We start from the raw sequence: 24,616 nt of genomic DNA, 5'->3' as shown, positions 1-24,616 counted from the left end.
AAACTGGTGCAAGAATCTTGAAAATCGGAGTATAAATAATAAAGTTATAAATTGTCAAACTTAATCAAAAATTTTTAGTGGCGGAATTTTGTGTCGGTGAGTGTATACATATGTTACCGGCCAAACCCGATTTCAGAGCCAAACTAGTTTGTCCTAAACGCGATAGAATAAACTAGTTCAGCCTAGGCCAAACTAGTTTATCCTGATATTAATACAAACACTGCAGGATAAACTAGTACGGCCTAGTAGAAACATTATAGTATACCTACATACAAAGCGAAAATAACTAGAAAAACGGAATAAAACACACTGTAATTGGAAAATATTCACTTTTATTAAAACGATAATGGTTCGTCGTTAATGGACAATTGGCAATACAAACAATTATATTATAAAAAATAATCTGTGTTTTTTATAAAAGCAGTAATAATTATAACCTCAATTAAAAAATTATTATTTATTTTTCCATGGAGTGCTTTGATGACACTTAGAATTGCGGAGTATCATTGCCTTCCTGCACTTGCATCAGTTTGTGGAACAATTTTTGTTGCAGCTGTATTTGACAAAACCTTTTCCTGATCCAACTGAATCCCTTGTATCTGCAACCCTTAGAGCTTGTCTATATGCGGGCGGTGTGCCAACGTCGACTGCGCGGTTTACCTGTTTCCCCCTGTTTTTCTTGGTATTAGGGTGAAACTTCAAAGGCGTCATTAGGGTGAGATCAAGTAAAACAGGTAAACCGTGCAGTCGACGTTGGCAATCCGCCCGCATATGGACAAGCACTTAACGATATATTAGAGTCTTGTCCATATGAGGGCAGTTTGCCAGCGGTTGACTAACGATTGTATGGTACACATGAGAACGGTTGACTGGCGGTCCCATTCCTCCCCTAGTAAACTTACAACCGCCGCAGTTTGACGACGGAGCGGTTGCATATGTACGATTCCATTTGTTCTTTGGCAACTTGAACCGCGGCAGTTGGGTTTTTCAGGTAAACCGCGACGTCGACGTTTGTACCGCCCTCATGTAGACTAGCTGTTAGTTTACATCTGCTACATCTAAAAAAGTTTGATGGGAAATGTCGAATTTTGATCTGAAAAAAAAATTAAAAACTGATTATAGACCTTAATACCCCAAAAAGTTAGATAAATTATTAAGTAAGAAAAAATAATACCGAGAATATAGTTTCTGAACTATGTACACCAAGTTTGGTGCCAATTTCGTGGAGTAGGTACTTCAGAAACTATATTCTGGGTTTTATTTTTTCTTACTTAATAACTTATCTAACTTTTTGGGGTATTAATGTTCTAAAAGTTTTGTAATTTTTTTTCAGATTATAAATCGAGATTTGCTATTAAATTTTTTTAGAGGTAGCAGATGTAATCTATGGCTCTGGGAATCGTTAAGGGTTGCAGCTCGGAGTGATTCAGTTGAATCAGGACAAGGTTGTGTCAACTGCAGCTGCAACAAAAACTGTTCCACAAACAGATGCAACTGCAAGAAGGTAATGATACTCCGCAATTCTAAGTGTCACCAAAGCACTACATTTAAAAATAAAAATAATATTTTTATACGTGAGGTGTAATTATTGATTTTATAAAAAAAGCACTGATTATTTTTTATAATCTGATTGTTTGTAGGTATTACCAATTGTCCATTAGTTTTAACGACGAATCATTATCTTTTTAATAAAAATAATAAAGATGGTTATTTTCCAATCACAGAGTATTTTATTTAGTTTATCTATTTATTTTGGCTTTGTATGTATTCTTATAATGTTTGTACTACGCCGTACTAATTTAGGGGTGCGGACAAATAATCCCCGTACAAATAATCCCGGATAAAAAATCCCCACAAATTATCCCTGGACAAAAAATCCCCGGAAAAAAAATCCCCACAAATTTTTTTGGACAAAATATCCCCACAAAAAATCCCGGATAAAAAATCGCCAATAAATATTAGCTGCCAAATAGTTCTCTAAAAGTTTTCCCGAAATTTTATCAAATTTCGAATTCCAATTCCATGCTGAAAACTTCAAAATTTACAAGACAACAGAGTGTGAGTTTTTTCATAAATCGTGGAAGATATGGGGAATGAGCTAAGGCCCCGTTCTCTTGACAGGCGCTTGATAACACGCGTTTTGATAACGCCCGATTACTACATACATTTTACTTAAGACCGTTCACATGCCAACGCGCGTTAAGCACCTGTCATGAGTACGGGGCCTTAGCTCATTCCCCATATCTTCCACTCCTTTGTCATGTAAAATTTGAAGTTTTCAGCATGGAATTGGAATTCGAAATTTGGTAAAATTTCGGGAAAACTTTTAGAGAACTATTCGGCAGCAAATATTTCTTGGGGATTTTTTGTCCGGGATGGTTTGTGGGGATATTTTGTACAAAAAAATTTGTGGGGATTATTTGTCCGGGGATTATTTGTCCGGGGTTTTTTTGTCCGGGGATTTTTTGTCCGGGGATAATTTGTGGGGATTTTTTGTTAGGGATTATTTGTCCGGGGATTATTTGTCCTAGCTTCGTTTAGAACAAACTACAGATTATTTTATTCAGTTTTTCTATTTATTTTCGATTTGTATGTAGGTATACTATAATGTTTATACTAGGCCGTACTAGTTTATCCTGCAGTGTCCATAATATTAATATCAGGATAAACTAGTTCGGCCTAGCCTAAATTAGTTTATCCTATCGCGTTTTGTCCTGAACGAGATAGGATAAACTAGTTTGGCCTAGGCCAAACTAGTTTGTCCTGAAATCGGTTTTGGCCGGCAACATATATATGTATACTGATATAATGATGCCATACGTTTTAAAACACCTATTTGACACCCCGCTCATGTTCTCTAATAATACTCTAAATTTACGTGACCACTAAAATTGTATCTAAAAAATTAATTAATAATGCACTTAGATCAATTTGGCTCGTGCGTGCGTAAAACGAATGTTATTTTTCACGTATTCCGTTGTTCTTTATCACTTCCTCGTTTTAAAGTTATTTTTAAACATCAATGCAATCGTGGACCGCGGTATTTAAACCGTGAAATAAACACTGGATTATAGGTCAGGTCGAACAGGAAGCTACGAGGATGAAACTGAAAGTAGCCGGTGCTTGAAACGAAAATATCAGAAAGGGAAGGGTTATAAAAAAACAGTACCTATGTACATACTATGTAAATTGCTATTTTGAAATTCAATTATGTACATCATAATAAACAAGTAATTGGACTTCGTAAGTGCTAGGTTTTTACCCAAAATAATCGAAAGTAGAACTGGAAGTCGATATTTGAACTCTTTGTGTAATTTTACGTCGATTAATATACGATTTTACGAATTTTTAGTCATTTTTACTAAAATTTGGGTCATCATTGTTTAAACAGAAATGACTTCAAAACCAGAACTAAAGATTCAAACTCAACTTTTCAACACGCTTCGATTGATTAGTTACATGTACTATTTCTGCGACTATAATGGCACTTCTGGTTAAAAGTTAGAACTTTTTAACGGAAATATATAAAAATCAAAATTTTACATATTTTCTCATCTTACTAAGGCACGTCGAATGATATATCGCTTACACTATTTCGGTGACTTTAAAACAGTAGGTACTTGCGGATGCAAATATAAAACCGGAAGTCTGATGTCAGATTTCTCATCTTTATTACCATCCTTGGGTTATAAGCTTTCATTCGACACCTCATTTGTCAGTTTATCTGTATTAATAACGGAGGAGTTGTATTCGCGGACGGACAGACAGTCATGAAACAGGAAGTATATATTTGTTTTCGCCTTGCAAAGGCGCGTCAAATAATATATCACTTGTACTATTCCGGTGACTTTAAAACAGTACTTCTGGTCGTTATTCTAAAACCGAAAGTCCTAAGTCAAATTTTTTACCTTTAGCATCCTTGGATTATAAGCTTTCATTCGACACCTCATTTGTCATTCTACCTGGTGTAGTGACGGAGGAGTTATATTTGAGGTCGGACGGACAGATAGCCTAGGTCAAATTTCTCACCTTTAGTATACCATCCTTGGATTATAAACTTTCATTTGACACCTAATTTGTCATTCTACCTTGTATAATGACGGAGGAGTTGTGTTCACAGACAGACAGACAGACAGACGGACGGACAGACGGTCGTGGATAATTCAAAGTTTTCCCATTTTTTCAAAATTGGGCGAAAACAATATAGAGCCGTCGAAAAGAAAATCATAATTAAATAAGTTAGCTACGAATTTAAATAAAAAATTAACTTTGCTCCAAATTGTCATAGAAAGACTTTTTTCTACGACAGTTTAGTAACATGCTCATTATTCACTATTTTTTAATAGATAATAACACCTATTACTTTACCCGTGAGTAATAGTTCATTACTCACGGGTCTTAACTCACTGGTTGAAGTTGTCTCAAGTTGAACTCAACTGGTGCATGCCACTATTAATATACGAGTCGTATATAAACTGCAAATAAAATTATTAATTAAATTTATTTATTTAATACAATAATTTATTGTAATTTATATTTTTAAAGGATGTTTAATTGTAATGGGTCAGTATATTTTTTTGTGTCATACCGGTTTAATATTGTGTATTTATTACTTAGTTACGAACCACATAATGGTATACTTTATGTCCGCGCAGGCATAAAGTAGATGTCTCCAAAGTCCAAAGTATGCCAGCAGTACGGTCTCATTTACGTATTCAGTATTATTTTTGCCATCCATTGTTGAAAAGCGTATTCCTTGTCTTACGTTTCTTTCAATTTGTTCGGTAACAGATTATCAGTCGCTTTTTCGGCTTTTTTAACTATTTCTTCAGAAAAAAGTAATTGGACTTCGTAAGTCCTATGTTTTCACCCAAAGTAATCGAAAGTAGAACTGGAAGTCGATATTTGAACGCTTCGTGTAACTTTGCGCCGATTGATAAACGATTTTACTAATTTTTAGTCATTTTTACTAAACTTTGAATCATCATTGTTTAAACAGAAATGACTTCAAAACCGAAACTAAAGATTCAAACTCAACTTTCAATACGCTTCGATTGATGTGTTCCATGTAATATTTCTGCATTTCTGGTTAGAACTTTTTAACCGGAAATGATATAAAAACCAACATTTTACATTTGTTCTCATCTTGCTAAGACACGTCGAATGATATATCGTTTATACTATTTCGGTGACTTTAAAACAGTTCATACGGTTGCAACTCTAAAACCGGAAGTCCGATGTCAAAATTATCTTTAATACCATCCTTGGGTTATAAGCTTTTATTCGACACCTCATCTGTCATTCTATCTGTATTAATAACGAAGGAGATAGACATACGGGCAGACAGTCATGAAACCGGAAGTATATATTTGTTCTCTTCTTGAGAAGTCGCGTCGAATAATATATCACTTGTATTATTCCGGTGACTCTAAAACAGTACTTCTGGTCTCATTTCTAAAACCGGAAGTCCTAGGAAAACTAAACTTCTAATACCTGAAAAAACCTGTCAAGTTTCTCAACTTCCTTGTCATTCTGCCTGTTATAGTGGAGGACTTATATTCGCAGTCGTACGGACAGACGGACAGGCAGCCTAGGTCAAATTTCTCACCTTTAGTACCATCCTTGGATTATAAGCTTTCATTTGACATCTCATTTGTCATTCTACCTGGTAAAATAACGAAGGAATTATATTCGCGGTCGGACAGACAGACAGCCTAGGTAAAATTCCTTACCTTTATTATTATCCTTGGATTATAAGCTTTCATTTGACACCTCATTTGTTATTCTACCTGGTAAAATGACGGAGGAGTTATATTCTCAGTCGGACGGACAGACGCACAGACAGCCTAGGTCAAATTTCTCATCTTTATTACCATCCTTGGATTATAAGCTTTCATTTGACACCTTATTTGTCATTCTACCTGATAAAATGACGTAGGAGCTATATTCGCGGTCGGACAGACAGACAGACGGACAGACAGCCTAGATCAACTTTCTCACCTATAGTAGCATCCTTGGATTATAAGCTTTCATTTGACACTTCATTTGTTATTCTACCTGGTATAAGGACGGAGGAGTTATATTCGCGGTCAGACAGACCGACGGCCAGACAGCCTAAGTAAAATTTCTCACCTTTATTACTATCCTTGGATTATAAGCTTTCATTTGACACCTCATTTGTCATTCTACCTGGTACAATGACGTAGGAGTTATATTTGCGGTCGGACAGACAGACAGACAGACGGACAGACAGCCTAGATCAAATTTCTCACCTATAGTAGCATCCTTGGATTATAATCTTTCATTTGACACCTCATTTGTCATTCTACCTGGTATAAAGACGGAGGAGTTATATTCGCGGTCGGAGAGACCGACGGACAGACAGGTAAGTAAAATTTCTCACCTTTAGTACCATCCTTGGATTATAAGCTTTCATTTGACATCTCATTTCTCATTCTACCAGGTAAAATGACGGAGGAGTTATATTCTCAGTCAGACGGACAGACGCACAGATAGCCTAGGTCAAATTTCTCATCTTTATTACCATCCTAGGATTATAAGCTTTCATTTGACACCTTATTTGTCATTTTACCTGATACAATGACGTAGGAGCTATATTCGCGGCCGGACACACAGACAGACAGACGGACAGACAGCCTAGATAAAATTTCTCACCTCCTATAGTAGCATCTTTGGATTATAAGCTTTCATTTGACACCTCATTTGTTATTCTACCTGGTATAAGGACAGAGGAGTTATATTCGCGGTCAGACAGACCGACCGCTACGGTCAGACAGCCTAGGTAAAATTTCTCACCTTTATTACTATCCTTGGATTATAAGCTTTCATTTGACACCTCATTTGTCATTCTACCTGGTACAATGACGTATTGGTTATATTCGCGGTCGGACAGACAGACGGACAGACAGCCTAGATCAAATTTCTCACCTATAGTAGCATCCTTGGATTATAAGCTTTCATTTGACACCTCATTTGTCATTCTAGCTGGTATATTGACGGAGGAGTTGTGATCACAGACAGGCGGACAGACGGACGTGGACAATTCAAAGTTTTCACATTTTTTCAAAATTGGGTGAAAACAAAAAGTCGAATTTCTCTTGCATTTTGACTTTTTTCTGACAACGTCACATAGAAAGACTTTGTTTACGATATTAGCAAATTGCTAACCAACATCACTTTCCTAGCAACGGTACTAAATAACTGGTGCGATACAATTCTGGTCGCATTTCTAAAACCGGAAGTCTTATGTCAAGTTTCTCAAATTTCTTGTCATTCTGCCTGTTATAGTGGAGGACTTATATTCGCAGTCGGACGGACAGAGAGCCCAGGTCAAACTTCTCACCTTTAGTACCATCCTTGGACTATAAGCTTTCATTTGACATCTCATTTGTCATTCTACCTGGTAAAATGACGAAGGAATTATATTCGCGGTCGAATGGACAGACAGCCTAGGTAAAATTTCTTACCTTTATTACCATCCTTGGATTATAAGCTTTTATTTGGCACCTCATTTGTCATTTTACCTGGTAAAATGACGGAGGAGTTATATTCTCAGTCGGACGGACAGACGCACAGACAGCCTAGGTCAAATTTCTCATCTTTATTACCATCCTTGGATTATAAGCTTTCATTTGACACCTTATTTGTCATTCTACCTGATACAATGACGTAGGAGCTATATTCGCGGTCGGACAGACAGACAGACGGACAGACAGCCTAGATCAAATGTCTCACCTATAGTAGCATCCTTGGATTATAAGCTTTCATTTGACACCTCATTTGTCATTCTACCTGGTATAAGGATGGAGGAGTTATATTCGCGGTCAGACAGACCGACAGCCAGACAGCCTAGGTAAAATTTCCCACCTTTATTACTATCCTTGGATTATAAGCTTTCATTTGACACCTCATTTGTCATTCTACCTGGTACAATGACGTAGGAGTTATATCCGCGGTCGGACAGGCAGACAGACGGACAGACAGCCTAGATCAAATTTTCACCTATAGTAACATCCTTGGATTATAAGTTTTCATTTGACATCTCATTTGTCATTCTACCTGGTATAAAGACGAAGGAGTTATATTCGCGGTCGGAGAGACCGACGGACAGACAGCTAAGTAAAATTTCTAACCTTTAGTACCATCCTTGGATTATAAGCTTTTATTTGACACCTCATTTGTCATTTTAGCTGGTATATTGACGGAGGAGTTGTGATTACAGACAGACAGACGGACAGACGGACAGGGATAATTCAAAGTTTTCACATTTTTTCAAAATTGGGTGAAAACAATATCGAATTTCTCTTGCAATCTGACTGTTTTTTGACAATGTCACATAGAAAAACTTTGTTTACGTTAATAGCAAATTGCTAACCAACATCACTTTCCTAGCAACGGTACTAAATAACTGCTGCGATACAATACAGTGCGTCCATAAAGTAACGCATAAATTCATTATTTCGTAAACCGGCGATATTAAGGAAAAATCCCGAAACAGGTCGATTTTTATTTTTAAATTCCGATTTTTTGGCATATATATCATACTAGTGACGTCATCCATCTGGGCATGATGACGTAATCGATATTTTTTTAAATGAGAATAGGGGTCATGTGATAGCTCATTTGAAAAGGTATTCAATTCTCTATTCACTAATATAAACATTAACATTTATTTATACAAGGTGTTCAAAAAAACATTTTTTTAATTAAAATAATTGAGACAAAAAGAAGAATTTATGTAATTTATTTTATTCAAAATACGTTTTACTGTTGTTAGAAAATAGGAAAAAAATGTGTATTTGACAAATAAATATTGTTTTTCGCTTAAATTCAATGTTAAAGCTGCCACCCACCTGTCTCTTGGCAGTTTGAACATTTCGTTTAAACGAAAATCAATGTTTATTTGTCAAATAAAATTTTTCTCTTCACTGACAGTAGTAAAATGCATTTTTGTCTCACTTATTTTAATTAAAAAAACGTTTTTTGAGCACCCTGTATAAATAATTATGTTAATGTTTATAATATTGGATAGAGAATTGAATACCCTTTCAAATGAGCTGTCACATGACCGCTGTTCCAATTTAAAAAAATCATCGATTACACTGTATTACTTTTAATTAATATAAAATAAAATTAAAACTTTAATTGATGCAATGAAGCGGTATGACATAAAGTTTTGTATGTACCACGTGCATTATTAGATGTTTACATTATTTGGTTAGATACATTATTTGATCTGACTTAACAAATGAACAAAATTAAAAAAAAAGGATGTTTGCAATAGAGTGGTTAAATTTACCTTTCTGACCAGTTCCTTTATGAATAATATAAAAAAAATTTAAAGCACTCATGGGAGTGCCGACAGAAGTGAAAACTTCCTATAGTATTTAAATTTCGAGCTCAATGTTTTTCCCCATCCAAAAAGAAGTGCTATACCTATATAATTACGCGTTGCGTACGTTCTATGCTATCTATGTATACATATACATAATATATATACGTACGAAATTTAGTTCGGCAAAGTGATGACGGTCGCAAACACAATACTTTTTCCCTATCTAAAAAGTGCAAAACGTCCCTAAAAAGTTTTCACTTCAAAATTTATTTCGTCGAAGCAATGACGGTCGCTAGTTTAATACTTTTTCCCCATCTAAAAAGTGCACAAGGTCCCTAAAGAAGTTTTCATTTAAAAAATTTTTTTCGTCGAAGCAATGACGGTCGCTAGTTTAATACTTTTTCCCCATCTAAAAAGTGCACAACGTCCCTAAAGAAGTTTTCATTTCAAAAATTTATTTCGTCGAAGAAATGACGGTCGTGAGGACGGTCGCTAATTCAATACTTTTTCTCCATCTAAAAAGAGCACGACGTCTCTAATGAAGTTTTTACTTCAAAAATTTATTTCGTTAAAGCAATGACGGTCGCTAGTTTAATACTTTTTCCCCATCTAAAAAGTGCACAACGTCTCTAGAGTAGTTTTCATTTCAAAAATTTATTTCGTCAAAGCAATGACGGTCGCTAACTCAATATTTTTTCCCCATCTAAAAAGGGCACAACGTCTCTAAAGTAGTTTTCACTTCAAAAATTTATTTTCGTCGAAGCAATGACGGTCGCTAATTCAATACTTTTTCCCCATTTAAAAAGGGCAAAACGTCCCTAAGAAAGTTTTCACTTCAAAACATTATTTCGTCGAAGCAATGACGGTCGCTAATTCAATACTCTTTCCCCATCTAAAAAGTGCACAACCTCCCTAAAAAAGTTTTCACTTCAAAAATGTATTTCGTCGAAGCAATGACGGTCGGGATGACGGTCGCTAATTCAATATTTTTTCCCCATCTAAAAAGTGCACAACGTTTCTACAGAAGTTTTCACTTCAAAAATTTATTTCGCCGAAGCGATGACGTTCGCTAATTCAACACTTTTTCCCCATTTAAAAAGGGCAAAACGTCCCTAAGAAAGTGTTCACTTCAAAACATTATTTCGTCGAAGTAATGACGGTCGCGATGACGGTCACTAATTCAATACTTCTTCCCCATCTAAAAAGTGCACAACGTCCCTAAAGAAGTTTTCACTTCAATAATATTACTATTATTATACGTAGATTATAATAATATACGTACAAAATTTATTTCGTCCAAGCAACGACGGTCGCGATGACATGACGGTCGCTAAATCAATCCTTTTTCCCCATCCCAAAATAGATTGTACATTTATTTTAAATTTAAATACTTCTACACAATTTATATATACATACACATAATAATTATACGTACAAAATTTATTTCGCCGAAGAGATGACGGTCGCGAAATAGGGTCTCTTTCCCCATCCTAAAATAGGTTTTACATTTATTTTAAATTTAAATACTTCTATACAATTTATATAAACCTACACATAATATACCTATTATATTATGTATAAAATTTATTTCGCCGAAGCGATAACGGTCGCGAAATCAATCCTTTTTCACCATGCTAAAATAGGTTTTACATTTATTTTAAATTGAAATACCTCTACACAATTTATATATACATGACGGTCGCGAATTCAATGCTTTTTCCCCTATCCAAAAATCGCACAACGTCCCTAAAGAAGTTTTCACCTCAAAAATATATATACGTACAATATTTATTTCGCCGAAGCGATGACGGTCGCCAAATCAATCATTTTTCCCCATCCACAAATAGGTTTTACATTTATTTTAAATTTAAATACTTCTACACAATTTATATATACAGGGTGTCCAGAAACTCTACCGACAAATGAAGACAGGAGATTCCTCAGATAATTTTAAGACATTTTAACCCAATTCACCTAGTCCGAAAATGCTTCCTAAGGGAGCTAGAACTCTTTGAAGATGGCGTCATGTAATTAGTTTTTCTTAAATACCTCCAGAACGCTTTTATTTAGAAAAACTAAAATTGGTATGCGTATTTGCTTTCCATAAATGAATCGATTCCATCCATTGCGAATTTCTAGTACCGGTCATAGGCGTCCGTTTTGGGTAGGGCAACGGTTATTTTATCGCTTAACTTTTTTGTCTTTAATTTTTAAGCATTTTTGACTCTGAATTATTAAATTGTGAGGTATTCTAGTACTAAAATGGACTCTTATTTAAGTCGATAGGATACACCATTTTCTAGAAAAATCGATTTGAAAATTTTTCGTTCTTTGAATTTAAAAAAAAAGTTTAAAAAAAACTATTTAGAAAGATGAAAACTGGTACATTTATTTACATTCCACAGATTAATCGATTTCATTAATGGCGAATTTCTAGTACCGGTCATAGGCGTCCGTTTTGGGTAGGTCAACAGTTATTCTATAGCATAACTTTATTGTCTTTAATTTTTAAATATTTTTGACACTAGATTATTCAATTATGAGATATTCGAGTACGAAAAGTTACTCTTGCTTTAAGTTGGTAAAATACATCGTTTTTTTTTAATTTTTTTCAATTTTTTTTCCAATTCCCCAAACTAAAAACATTCAAATCGATTTTTCTAGAAAACGGTGTGTCCTACCTACTTAAAGTAAGAGTACCTTTTAGTACTAGAATACCTCACAATTTAATAATCCAGTATCAAAAATGCTTAAAAGTTGAAGACAAAAAAGTTATGCGATAAAATAAACGTTGCCCTACCCAAAACGAACGCCTATGACCGGTACTAGAAATTTGAAATAGATGGAATCGATTCATTTCTGGAAAGTAAATATGTATACAAATTTTCATTTTTCTAAATAGAAGCGTTCTAGAGGTATTTAAGAAAAACTAATTACATGGCGCCATCTTCAAAGAGCTCTAGCTCCCTTAGGAAGCATTTTCGGACTAGGTGAATTGGTTTAAAATGTCTTAAAATTATCTGAGGAATCTCCTGTCTTTGTTTGTCGGTAGAGTTTCTGGACACCCTGTATATACATATACATATTTATTGCTTATTTCCTGACCGTGAATTTTTAAATAGTTGGTTTTTAATTCCTGGGTTTGCGGTCTGTTATAAATAAAACACTTAATTTTGCTTAGACGTTTCGGCTGTTTGCCATTTTCAATAAGCACTTTTAATTATTAAACATTACACTGTTAACAAACATATTTTATATACAATACACGTAATATTTTGAAAATTTAAAAAAATGCACATCGTGTTTCTCTAAGATGTTATGAGAGAATGCCAGGCATAAGCATTGGGCATATGGTAAAAGCACTTCACAACGGTTTTGGATGGTGGTCGTAAAACGCTCCCATTATTGAAAGTTAAACATTAGTCAGATTTATTTCTTTCGTATATTATGTAACTAGATCTCCTGTATATTATCGTTTTGGTTTTACGACCACCATCCAAAACCGTTGTGAAGTGCTTTTACCATTCCAAAACCGTTGTGAAGTGCTTTTACCATATGCCCAATGCCCATGCCTGGCATTCTCTCATAACATCTTAGAGAAACACAATGTGCATTTTTTTAAATTTTCAAAATATTACGTGTATTGTATATAAAATATGTTTGTTAACAGTGTAATGTTTAATAATTAAAAGTGCTTATTGAAAATGGCAAACAGCCGAAACGTCTAAGCAAAATCAAGTGTTTTATTTATAACAGACCGCAAACCCAGGAATTAAAAACCAACTATTTATACATATTTATACATAATATATATGTACAATATTTATTTCGCCGAAGCGCTGACGGTCGCGATGACGGTCGCAATGAAGGTCGCGAATTAAATGCTTTTACCCCATCCAAAAAGTGCACAGCGTTCCTAAAGAAGTTTTCACTTCAAAAAATAAAAGAAAATAAATACAGTAGAGCGTCGATAATCCGAACTAATTGGTACAGGGGTAGTTCGGATTATCAAATTGTTCGGATTATCGAACATATGTTCAAAATACATACAGAGCTCATAAACATAGTGCATATGTACATACGTTTTAGTTACAAGGAATAAAACACCTGCATAATAAATTGTATATATATTTCTGCATAAACAAAACAAAAATCCGCGGTCATATTTTGCCCATATTGTCATATTAAATCCAAAAATTCGGTCCGTGATCATATTTTTTAATTTTATAATTTTTGTTTGCGTTCGAATTAGCGATCGTTCGGATTACCAGGGTTCGGATTATCGACGCTCTACTGTAAATACATGTAAGATAATAGAATGTTTGTAGCTAGGCATTTAGTATACACATACTATATTTAAAAACTAAACTTTGTCACACACTATCCCCGTGTTCCACCAATAGGTTTTAACGGGTAGTGAGCAAATGTTTCTTTATTTTCCAGGATAAACATGTAAAATTAAAAAATAGAATGTAATAATGTAAAACGTAGAATATAAAATTAAAATGAATGTATTTCATTCTTTTTTTTTTCTTTTTTTTTATTAAGAAGAAGTCGCATCCACCTACTGGTTATTAGCGACGGAACAATACATAGGTTAAACAAAAATGTGGTACAATATAAGTATAGTACAAACAGACCAGGGCGCATCTGTAAAAATATTAGTACATTTGGACGTTGAGAGGTGACTCAAATTTTTTTGCAGAAATTGCTTGAAAATAACTCAAATAATAATATTTGAGTTATCCTCCCTCTCAAAAAGGTCCGGAACATTGTTTAAATAATCAAAATGTCAAAAAATGAAGTAGAAATTTGTTTTTTTTCTTCGTTTTTTGATTATAACTTTAAAAGTATTCATTTTCGAAAAAAGTTGTACTGACATATAAGTTGCGTAATTAAATTTCCTACAATATAGAATTGGCTAACAATTTAAAAAAATGTAACCCATGTTGCAAAATAGCAATAATTGCGAAAAAACCATACAAAAACAAGTATTCGCATTTTACGTTTTTAAACCATTTATGCTAGACTTAGGACCTTATGACTTAGTAAAACTATAAACTATATGACACAGTAAAACAATACTGTATATTTTATTAAGATCGGTTCAATAGATTTTGCAAAATAAATTTTGCAATCCAGCTTTCGCAAAAAAAATTCATTTTTTCAAAATGTTACAGGACTGAAAATAAAGCAGATAGCCAGTTAACATTTTTTTTTGCGTATAGAAGTGTACTGTACCTTTCATTTGAAATTTGCAAAATTAAAATCGATTAACTACCACGGCGTCAGGAATTTTTTTTAAATAAACATTAATTATTGGTGCTACGCGCAGGACAGCGGATAGTTTGCTCTGATGGGGCATTCCAATGACCTTTGATAATGATTGATACATTTTAATTTTTATTACATTTCGATATAAATAAATAAATTTCTTTATTGCAAAATAAAAACACATACTCTGTCCTTTGAAATAACACTCTTTTTAGCAAAAATTTTCATTGTTCATATATTTTAACTTAGAGAATAAAAGTTTATTATTTTCAAAACATATGCAATGGTTTAAACAATATTTCACAAACAATAATAAAATTAGTTTGAATTTTGTGGAATTAAAATATTAAAATACAACAAAATATAGAGTAAGAAAATAATATATTAGATAAAGATTGGAATAAATTTCGGTGGAAATCAACTTGTGTGAATCGAACACTGCTGTCCTGCGCGTAGCCCCAAAAATTAATGTTTATTTAAAAAATGTCCTGACGCCGTAGTAATTAATCGATTTTAATTTTGCAAATTGCAAATATAAGGTACAGTACACTTCTATAAGCAAAAAAAAATTCAACTTGTTATCTGCTTTATTTTCAGTCCTGCAACATTTAAAAAAATGAATTTTTTTTGCGAAAGCTGGATTGCAAAATTTATTTTGCAAAATCTATTAAAACCCATCTTAATGAAATTTACAGTGTTGTTTTACTATATCATAAAGTTTTTCTGGATAAAATATGAAGGTCCTAAGTGTAGCATAAATGGTTGAAAACCGTAAAATGCGAATACTTGTTTTTGTATGTTTTTTTTCGCAATTATTGCTATTTTGCAACAAGGGTGACTACTTTTTGATTTTTAACCAATTCTATATTGTAGGAAATTAAATTATGCAACTTTTATGTCAGTACAACTTTTCTCAGAAATGAACAGTTTTAAATTTATAATCAAAAAACCAATAAAAAATCGATTTTTTCCTTTATATTTTGACATTTTGATTATTTAAACAATGTTCCGGACCATTTTGAGTGGGAGGATAACTCAAATATTATTATTTGAGGTATTTTCAAGCTATTTCTGCAAAAAAAATTTGAGTCACCTCTCAACGTCCATCTCAAAACAGATGGGCCCTGGACTAAAAGGTAAGGTTACATGCATTATCTACAAACACTTGTTAGATTTTATTGAATACACCAATTGTTTTTAAAAAGTCGATTAAATTTTTTGGTTCTTTATTACTGTCACCCAGAACTGACATGTTTGACACGATATTAAAATCAATACGTTCTTGTGTATATTTTTGGCATTCAATGAGAATATGTTTGACAGTTAGTTGTGTGTTACACGATTCACAAATAGGTGGTTCAGATCTTGAGAACAAATAATAGGAGTGAGTGAGCCTGGTATGACCTAGTCGTAGGCGGTTGAAAACTGCTTGCTCATAACAACTTTTATAAACTGTTTTGACTTTTTTCCTGTGTCGTTAATTTGCCTGAGTTTTGAATTTGAATTTTGCCATTCATCCAGCCAGTCATTTAACACATATTGTTTTAACAACACTTTCAAGTCATTGGGGGCACATTTTAATATCGTTTCTGAGTCCGCACTAGTCACAGCACTACGCGCACTTGAGTCTGCTTCTTCAGTTCCATTAATGCCCACGTGGGAAGGAATCCAAATGAAGTTGACCATCCTACCATGTTGTTGAGACAAGTGAAGCTCCAACTTGATCACTTTTTCAATCGGATGATTTGGATAAATCTTTTGTACCGATGTTATCGCACTAAGCGAATCAGAAAGAATCACTACTTTAGTTATGTTATTGTCGTTAGAAAACTTACGTGATCTGTAGAGAGCGAGTAATTTGGCTGTGTATATACTGCAATGCGGGGAAAGTCGAACAGATTGCAATATTTATTAGTGAATGTATTACTGTACTCTACTGTCAACTACGCTCTTTAACATAACTTTAGACGCCATAATTAAGACGTGCAAACTAAATGGGACGATCACCAACAATTCAGTCCAGATAGTAGCATATGCTGATGACCTAGCGGTGCTGGCGAGAGACAAAAGAATTTTAGATGACATAACCAGACAAACTGAAAAGGAAGCGGTGAAAAGAGGCTTAACAATAAATGAAGAGAAAACTAAATACATGAAAATAGAGAGGAAAAACAAAGATACAGAGGAAAGAAATATAAAAATCGGGAATTATAATTTTGAAATAGTCAGTAATTTTCAATACCTAGGAGTCACAATTAACAACAAAAATGAAAGAAACATAGAAATTACCAACAGAATACAAGCGGGTCATAGAGCATATTATAAGTACAAAAGTATATTAAAAACAAAAAAATCAGCAGGGTTACGAAAATCCGAGTATACAGAACAGCAATTCGAACAGTGGTGATATATGGGGCACAAACCATGAGCCTAACAAAGAGGGAAGAAGAAATGTTAAAAATATTTGAAAGAACAATGGTAAGAAGAATTTATGGACCAAAGAAAACAGTGCACGGAGATTATGAAAGGCTCTTGAATTTAGAAATAAGAGACATACTAGGAGGCGAGGATATAGTGAAAGCTATAAAAACCCAGCGACTACGGTGGTATGGGCACGTAAGAAGAATGGGAGAAGAAAAAGATGTAAGAAAAGTTACAATGTGGAACCCAAATATAACAAGGGCGAAAGGAAGACCAAAAAGCAGGTGGAAAGACCAGGTATTGGAGGACATAAAAAGATTGGAAGTGCCAAGATGGAGACAGAAAATACAGGACCGGGATATATGGAGGAAAATAACAGAGGACGCTAAGAGGAACCCTAGACTAGACTATTTAACTTGAGAGAAGAAAGAATGTGGAGTGACTCACCACAATAAATGAGTCAATGAGCTCAATAAGAGTGGCTCCAACTTCGCACGGAGTGTATAGCCTGTATATATATATTACTGTACAAAAGTTTATCTGGAGTACAGTAGACCGAGGATGAATGTGAAAGAGTTAGTTGCATTCGTCTGCGATAAAGAGATGGTTCGCCCAGTTCTGCATATATACTTTCTGTAGGTGTACTCCTAAATGCTCGCAATACTATTCTCAGACCGTTATTATGAATTACATCTAGAGATTTTAGAAGAGTTTTTCTTGATGATGTATAAGCAATGCAGCCATAGTTCAGTTTAGATCGAATTAAAGATTTGTATACTGATAACATTGTGTCTTGGTCGGAACCCCACTTCTTATTTGACAGTGTTTTTAAAAGATTAACTGTTTTATATGTTCTTTCCATGACAGTCTGTTATCCAAATACATTTCTAAAAATTTTAAATGAGAACAGAAAGCTATTGATTTTCCATACAAAGTAATATTTGTGTTGATATTTGTGTCTGTTTTTGAGAAAATAATGCCTTTGGTTTTGGTAGTAGAAAATACGAAGCCAGAGTTCAAGGACCAAGTATCTAATTTATTTAAAAAGGATTGTAAATTTCTTGTCATGGTTCTGATATCTTTTCCTTTTACAAAAATTATCAAGTCATCCGCATAAAGTCTTGCTTTTAATGGCTTTTCTAAGTTTTTTAGAATGTCGTTGATTGCTACTAGAAAAAGTGTGGGACTCATGACAGATCCTTGAGGGACTCCGTTATCTGAGTGATGGATTTGTGAATAGAAATTTGAAACTTTAACTTGGAAGGACCTGTTATTTAAAAAATTACTTATAAACCATAGACCAGAGGTTCTCAATCTGTGGTACATGTACCACTGGTGGTACATATCATTATTGGCGGTGGTACACAAAACACAGAAAAAATTAAAATAGTAGGTCAAACCCGCTTATTGGAATAGCCTTCGTGCCAAGCAAAATTATTCCTATAACAGGGATATTCTAATAACCGATCATATTATGTGCTTAGTAAAAACGTATTGGGATCTCAAATTTATATTTCTTAAACCGGGATATTCCTTTAACCGGTATTCTAATAAGCGGGTTCTACTGTACTTAGTAAGTATTGGTAATACAATTTAAAAATTAGGTGGTACCAAAAATAACTGTAGGTGGTACATCACTCAAAAAGGTTGAGAACCGCTGCCATAGACAGTTTCCTCGTATGTTCCATTCGTGTAATCTACGTAGTATATTGTTTTTCCATGCAGTATTAAAAGCATTTTTTAAGTAAAAAAAAATGGCCATACATTTTCGGTTAGTTGCAAATGATTCTAGTATATCGCTTTCTAGTTCCAGAATGTTGTCAATAGCTGAACGATTGTGTCTAAGAGGATCGGTAAATACGTATTTTCGGCTGCAATGCTATTCAAATGGGGATTCATTTTTTTCGAATCCTGGTTTTCTAAGAACTTTTATAGTGTTTATTTTAATAAGTTACAGGGGTGAAAAACTAAGAGAAAATTTAGTGTGATTTTTAATTTCAAATATCTCATTCAAAATAAACTTTTTATTTATTCTAAGGGACTTTCGGCCCTCGGTAATAATTTAGTCTTTCATTCTGCGTTTAAATTTTTCAAAAATATTTATTGGTTTTTTCAGGATTCGAAAAAAAATGAACACAATGCCGTGGTAATATTTTCCAAATCTATCTTTGTCTTACAACGCACTCAGCCGAATATAATATTGTCAGATATTGTCAGTCAGACACTGAAAATCAGTGACAATTTTAAATATTTGACATTGCATCGGGAATATGTTGAGTTATTGATTAAATATTATTGAAATATAGTGTATTTGATAAATAATTGATTTAAGACGTGAACTTAATAAAAAGTTATTTATTGTGTATTATTTGTGGAAGATCCAAGCAAAGAATACATCAGGATAATATATTCTGTGATCCAAGTATTTTGTTGTTAAAGATGTACAAAATTGTAAGCGTTCCATAACAATATGTTATTAAAAAATCACTTTAACACTTTTCCTCTTTTCTCGATTGAGTATTAGTTTTTGTTGTACAAATAAATTATTACAATCACTGAATACATAGTTAGTGAAAAAATTATCACATTTATTAACTGAATTAATAATTTGCAATTATAAAAATAACAGTTATCCAAGAACATTCAAAAGCCATCTCTTTAAATTAATGATGACATTTTCAAGTAGAATGACATTCTAGTAATGTTTACATATCCATACCAGTGTGAATTCTACTACACGTAATTTGCCGTGTAAAGACAGATAAGGTAGGGATACACGTAAAATATTTGCGAATTATGTACCCATAGCCTTAATCCATTTTGCTCACTAAGTAGCAAGTTATCCTTTTCTAATATCCACATCAATCTACAGTTAATTATTTTCTGCAAAAGTTTGCTCATAGAGCAGGTAATGGATATTGGTCTATACGATTCCACTTCAGAGCGGGGTTTCTTGTCTTTTAGGAGAGGGAAAATATAAGCTTTAGACCAGATTTTAGGAAAATATCGCTTTTCCCAGATGAGGTTGAATATCTCTAGTAAATGAATTTTCCCTGCCTCGGGAAGGTGTTTTAGAAATATAGGTAAAATATCGTCTGGTCCAGAACTTGAGTCTTTAAGACTGGAAAGCGCCATATTTAACTCTGAAAGGGTCAGTTTATTATTTATAGTTAGGTCGGGAGCATAATCACTAAGATTAAGATATGCGTCACATGTATCTCTTGAGGCAAGAAATTGCGCCTTGTAATTTTGATCACTAGAGAGATTTTGGTAGTATTCTGCCAAATGGTTTGCAATGTCTTCATCGGTTGATATTATTTGATCTTGATGTTTTAGATATTTAATGGCGTTTCCCTGTTCAGTGCCACAAATTTTTCTAATTTTTTGCCAAACTTCCTTGGAACTTGTTGTATTATTAATTGTTGACACAAATTGTTGCCATGAGTTTCTTTTTGATTGAGTGATAGTAAGTTGCGCATGTGCTTTTAACTTTTTAAAGTTGACTTTATTTTGAAGTGTTTTATGTTTTTTTATATATATTTAAGGCAGATTTACTATCTCTTATAGCTTTTTCGCACTCTGTAGACCACCATGGTACTGGTATCTTCTTGATTATTTGTTTTGTTTTGCCGATGAATAGTTCAGCACTTTTTAAAACTAAATTGTTGAATAGCCTGATGGTTTCATTAATACGAGTATTGTTTGTTATTTGAATATCACTTATATTACTGTCAATATATTGGGAGAAAGCATTCCAATCGCGTTATTCGTTCTCCATTTTGGGGTAAATTGCTGCGATTTCTGTATATGGTTTAAGTTTTTAATAAGTATTGGAAAATGGTCACTTCCATATGTGTATGACAAAACTTCCCAGTCTAGATTAATAGCTAAATGTGGATCGCATAAAGAGAGATCAATAGCCGATGATTCTCCTGTCGATAAATTAAATCTTGTGGGACTACCATCATTCAAATAATTTAAACTGGAGTCCGTTATGATGTTTTGTATCATTGTGCCCCTTGAAGTTGTATCCTTAGAGCCCCAGATTGTGTTGTGCCCATTAAGATCTCCGAGAATAATTCGTGGTGTTGGTATATGGTCTACAATTTCTTGAAGTTCTTCATAGTTAATATGTTTATTTGGAGGTAAATAAATATTACATATATACATTTTCCTACCAGGTTCTGTAATCTCAACTGCTATTGCTTCCAGATTAGTTGTAAGTGGAAAAGGTTTATGATCTATGGATTTGTGCATTAAAATTGCTACTCCCCCACTTGCGCGAGTTGTGTTAGTCCGGTCTTTACGAAAGCATGTAAAATGTTTTGGCGAATATGGGTTAGAAGATACAAGATTAGTTTCCTGTAGACATATAATTTCGGGACAGTGTTCTGATTGAATAATATTGAGCATTGGTAAGCGATGGAAAAGTCCATCAATATTCCACTGCAAAATTGAGTTGAATGTTATGTTTCAGTTGTAGAGAGTTCACTCTCAGTAGTAGCGTCTTCACCGAGGAAACGTAGCAGTTGGGTTTTTAGCCTTGTAAAACGATGTTTTGTGGCTCTGTCTGGAATATATTGATAAGAAACGGTAGGCAAATGTATGAGGCCAACGAAATCAGATGTGAATTCCTTAACAATTTCGATAGGAGATTGGCTGCCTTGAATATTTTCAATAAGCATCATTAATTGGTCATAGCTTAAAATGGACGGTGTTGATTGTTTACTTAGAAATGATTCAAGCGATTCGGGGATAGGTAATGAGCGCTTAGGGTTTTTACTCTTTTGAGTTTTGGTTTTATGAGGCTGAACAGGAAGAAGAACTGTTTGATTATCAACAATATTTTCGACAGGTGGGGATAATGCTTCCTCTATAGTTCGTTTGGTGGATTCTTTCGTGATCGCTAGTGAAGTCTGTGAAATTATCTCTATATTTTCGGCTGTAGCAGAAGATTGCAGTGTAGTATTTTCGTTGGTTTTTAAATCTTGGGTTGCTTCAGAAACGGGTTGTATAAATTCCACTGATGTAGAGTTAGAGGTGTTTGGTGTGGATACTTGTGGAAATATTTCGGTATTTTTATTTTGATCATTATTAGATGTTTGGTCTACTTGATTACTAGCATTGGTAGGAGAGTCAGAAGATTGAACAGTAGGGGGGACTAAGGGTCCTGAAGGCTGAGAAGAAGAATTTTTATTGCTTGAACAGTTATTAGCAATGTGGCCGATTTGTTTACAGAGATAGCATGTCATACTATCCTGCGAAATGAATATTCTATTATTAGTATTATCATAATTTAGAAGAATTGAATCTGGGATCGTCGTATTATGCGGACTAATAAACACTTGCCTTCTAAAACTTTTTATATGGCTATATTCTGGAATAGAGGCACTAATCTTTAAGAAAGTGATTGGAGAAACTAAGTTTAGGCCGAGATGTTTTAATTCTTGGATGATTACTTCGTGTGGGATACTTGGACAAACATTTGATAGCACGATTCTTTCTGCAGGCGTTATGAGCCTTCTGGCCCTGACTATTTCCCCATTTACTTTTATAGAACCATAGTTTGTCATAAAATCCTCAACAGCTTGCTTGCTACTTAAATACATGCATATTCGATTATTAGATAGGCGAGACGAGAATAAGATATTTTTGGGATTTATTAAATTACCTAAAGAAATAAGGTAATCTTGAAGTGGTGTATTATTAATAGCACTAAAAAGTATTGCGTTTTCTTTTCCTGGGAAGAAATTTTGCTGCACAGCTACGGTAGAATAAGATTTATTCGGTAAGACATTCTGTATAGTAACATCTGATGACATATTGATAATTTATTTACGGTACTACCGAAACTAATTACTTTCGTTTCCCGCAAAAAAAAAACTGGTAAATTGTTTGTAATCCATAAACCTGTGTCTATTTACAATAACTGCTGTAGTAGACAGGAATGTAAACTAACAAAACTGGTTCAAATACGCAAATATACGATTAAATAATATATGTGGTATAAAAACTTACAGTTTAAAGTTAGTTTCAACTAAGTAGTTTTTCACTGGTAATAGGCAAAATATCAAGAGCCGAGACACTACAGGTTTACAGCTCATTAACTTTTTCACGACAGTCGTATTTAATTCTTGTACTGTGAAATTAATAAACATTATTATTATATTATTATAAAGAATATAAAGGTAGGTACATAATAACTTTATAAAATACGTCCACCAATAATTGGAATTTCATATTTATTTATTAAATTGACAAGTAGGGTCAAATTTGTGCTTATAATCTTAGGAAACGAATAGAACTTGAATTGAATTGACTGTTTCTTGTTGCATTTTTACAATACCTACATAATACAGTATTTGCTAATATGTAGTAGGTAACTAGTTATTTAGCAGCATATTATTAATAAACAACATTTATTTTTAAATTATAATTTTACTCTCGAGTAGTTTATAATTATTTTTTTATTAATTCAAATAAAAAAGTCGTAGAAAAAGTTTAGTATTCTACTAACATGTAATCGCTATTACTCACTGTGATGAATAACGACACTCTCCTTCGGCTAGTGTCGCAAACTTCATCATCGTGAGTAATAGCCATCATTACATACTCGTTGAATAATATACTAATTTTCTAGGACCGTTTAATAACACGTTCATTATTCACTATTTTTGAATAGATAATAACACCCATTACTTTACCCGTGAGTAATGATTACTCACGGGCTGAAGTTAGGTTCAAGTGGTGCATGCCACTTTTCAATTTATTAGTCGTATATAAACTGCAAATAAAATTACTTAAACTTGTTTATTTATCACAATAATTATTGTAATTTATATCAATAATTAAGTTCGAAAAATTTTTAAAGAATTTTTAATTGTAACAATGGGTTAGTATATTTTTTACTTTTATACCTTGTTTACTATTATGAATTTTGACGTTACTTATTTTCAATGACTATTATAATATTAGCGTATTTGCTGTGTTTATTGGAATTTAAAACCTATATTGTGTTAATTTTATAAAGTTATATTGTGTTATATATTTTAAATATATAATATTATACAGGGTGTTTGGTAAAGAATGGGCCATAGCTTAACCTCAGATTCCTGAGGTTAAAATATGTAGATTTAAGCTAACTTACGTTAGTACAAAAGTTGCTAATAACCGAAATACAGGGTGTCAAAGTTAAACTTTTATTTTATTTATTTTTGAATATTTCCTGACAGGCATCTGACAACAACACGAAATTTGGTAAGTGGTGCTGGTACTATATATCTTCCTAAATTATGTTAAACAAACGTTTCTGGCTATTACCAGAGGCGTACGACGGGGAAACGTGAATGGTTGACCCTTCCCAAATTCTACGCCACTGGCGGAATTGCTATTTTAGTGCAATTTTTTGATTCTACAATACTTTCAATGTAAATAACATACTCTTTATTCGTAACGATAAAGCCATTAGTTTTCGAGATATTTGAAGCTAAAAACGAAGGAGCATAATACATTAATCAAAATAATTAGTGTGCCTTTTCATTTTTAACTTCAAATATCTCGAAAACT

At 33.5% G+C, this 24,616-nt stretch overlaps 1 protein-coding gene across 5 annotated transcripts in view; it reads right to left on the bottom strand.

Annotated features, from left to right (window-relative positions):
• LOC126882130 (monocarboxylate transporter 5) overlaps positions 1 to 24,616 on the bottom strand; it is a 681,181-nt gene that overhangs the window by 320,802 nt on the left and 335,763 nt on the right. The window lies entirely within an intron of this gene.

Source organism: Diabrotica virgifera, chromosome 3 (genome assembly GCF_917563875.1).
Source record: "Diabrotica virgifera virgifera chromosome 3, PGI_DIABVI_V3a".
NCBI classification, from domain to species: domain Eukaryota; kingdom Metazoa; phylum Arthropoda; class Insecta; order Coleoptera; family Chrysomelidae; genus Diabrotica; species Diabrotica virgifera.
This window is presented reverse-complemented; position numbering and strand designations above follow the sequence as displayed.